This window comes from Tupaia chinensis, unplaced genomic scaffold (genome assembly GCF_000334495.1).
Source record: "Tupaia chinensis unplaced genomic scaffold, TupChi_1.0 Scaffold146807_1, whole genome shotgun sequence".
Lineage (NCBI taxonomy): Eukaryota > Metazoa > Chordata > Mammalia > Scandentia > Tupaiidae > Tupaia > Tupaia belangeri.
The window spans coordinates 148,022-150,451 of record NW_006206661.1 but is presented as its reverse complement, the minus strand read 5'-3'; positions in this window follow the sequence as shown (position 1 = coordinate 150,451).

Below are 2,430 nucleotides of genomic sequence, written 5' to 3'. Positions count from 1 at the left end.
AAAGCAGGAAGAAGTCTGAGATGCCCAGTTCTGTGCTCACTCTGTCTCTGTCTTCCTGCTGCTGGTTTTTGCTTTGTGGCACCTAATGGTGAAGGAGCAATGTGTGGGGAGGGTTCAGAGAACATGTGCATGGGCAAAAGACAACAGCAAGAAGTCTGAGATGCCTGGTCCTTCTAGGCTCATTCTTAGTCACTCTTGCTGCTGCTGGGTCCTGCATCCTGGGGGCTTAAGGTGGTGAAGGGAAGAGGGACAGGATTCAAACCACAACTGCCTAGGCAAAAGCCACAAGAAGTATGAGATATACTGTCTTTTTGCATTCACTCTATCTCTCACTGCTACTGGCTTCTGCACTGAGTGTTTATGGTGGAAGGGCTCAAGGTAGAGCAGGGTCCCAAGCACACCTGTGTGGGAAAAAGGCAGGAGCAAGAAGTTTGATGTCCATGGTCCTACTGTGCTCTTTGTCTTGCTGCCTCAGGCTCCAGGAACATGGAGCTCATGGTGGAGGGATAGGGTGATGGGGGAGGTTTCAAATCATATCTCCATTTGTAAAAGACAACAACAAGAAAACTGAGATGCTTTGTACCTCTCTCTGTCTCTCCAGCTGGTTCCTGAACTGTGGGGGTTTAAGGCAGAGGGGAGCAGGGAGTAGGAGTCCAAAGAACACCTGTGCAGGCAAAAGCAACAGCAAGAAGCCTGGGATGAACATTTCTTCTGAGCTCACTATCTAGCTACTGCTTGTTCCTGCAGGATGGCGGCTTATGGAGGAAGGATGCGGGAGGGAGGATCCAAAGCACATGAGCATGTGCCACAGGCAGCAGCAAGAAGTCTGAGATACTCAGTCCTGCTCTCGCTCTCTAACACTGGCTTCTCTACTATGGGAGCTAAAGGCAAAGGGGAGCAGGGGTATGGGGGTCCAAAGAACATCTCTGCAGCCAAAAGTCAACAGCAAAAACTATGGGATGTGCACTTCTGAGCTCGCTTTCACTTCTACTCCTGCAGTATGGGGCATACTGTGGAGGGGTGCAGGGGGAGGGAGGAAGTTCAGACCACACCTCTGGCATCAAAGTCAGCAGCAACATGTGCTCCTATTTACTCGCTCTCTCCTTACTGGTGGTTCCTGCCCAGGGTTTGGCTTATGGTGGAAGGGCTCCAGTGCTGTGGGTGGTGGGAGGAAACATCCCAAAGCACACATGCACCAGCAAAAGGCAGCAGCAAGAAGTCTGAGACATGTGATACTTCTGCTCACTCTTGTGTACTGTTTTGCTGCCAGTGGTTCCTGCACCATGGGGGCTTTCGGCAGAATGGTTTGTGGATAGGAGGGTTCAAAGCATACCTGTGGCCATGCATACATATGTGTTTGGCATAAGTTTTAAGCTGCCGAATCCGAGACTTGAACCATGGTTGACTACATGGGAGTCCAGTAATGTGACCATTATGTCACCTGCTGGTCCCCACTGTGAGTTTTTGTGTTTTTTGTTGTTGTTGTTTTTTGTTTTTTTTTTGTTTGTTTGTTTATTAGAATTTTTACTATAAAGTACGTGTGCTCACCAAAAGACAGAGTCAGAGAGACAGAAAGTGTGAAATCACCCCCTAGGGCAATTGCCATGCCGCAGTGCTGTCTCCATTCTCCTCTTTGGATTTTGGATATGTACAAACAGGTTCCCATCCCGAGTTTAAGCCACTGGGTTTAAGACTCGAACCTCGGTTGACAACATGAGAGTTCAGCAAACTAAAAATTTCATCATCTGCTGGTCCCCATAGTAACATTTTTACTAAGTCAATAGGGAATGCATATTTTTATTAACTAAAGTTTAATATGTGTCTTTCATTTCTATCAGTGAATAAATTTGTGATTGCTCATTCAATAAGGTCTTTTTAGCCCCTTCTCATGTGTAAGTGACTGTTCTCCCACAGGGGAATCTTGGAATAAGCAACATTATTTCTCTGACCTACTTCCTTCACCTTCTCTTCCAGATATAATTTTAGAACGTCTGTATTTGTCCAGGATTAAGAAAATAAATTCATTTTCAGTAAGTTGTTTACTGATTTCCCCAAGTGTTTTTTAGGAATTTTATGAGGGTTCATGAATTTGAAAGAAATGCAGCAGGAGAAATGCATAAAAAGGCAAGATAAAATTGACAGGGTGAAATAGGCAGTTTTAAGGCCTTTAGAGCCCTGTGAGATGAATACAAATTGGTCTCTAGCTTTCTCATGCCATGGGAAAAACACATTTATTACATGGTTTGAATTGACTCTAAGGAGAGAGCATGCTAAATTCTCAAGGGATATGAATCACAAGCTAGTCTTTATTGGTCACATAGATGACATGGTAGACAGTGTTTTACACCTAACCTGGAAATGCACACTCAGTGTTCTACTGTGATCACTGTTACTGATTGCTTAAATGCAAACCAGTCAGTAGCTTTTTCT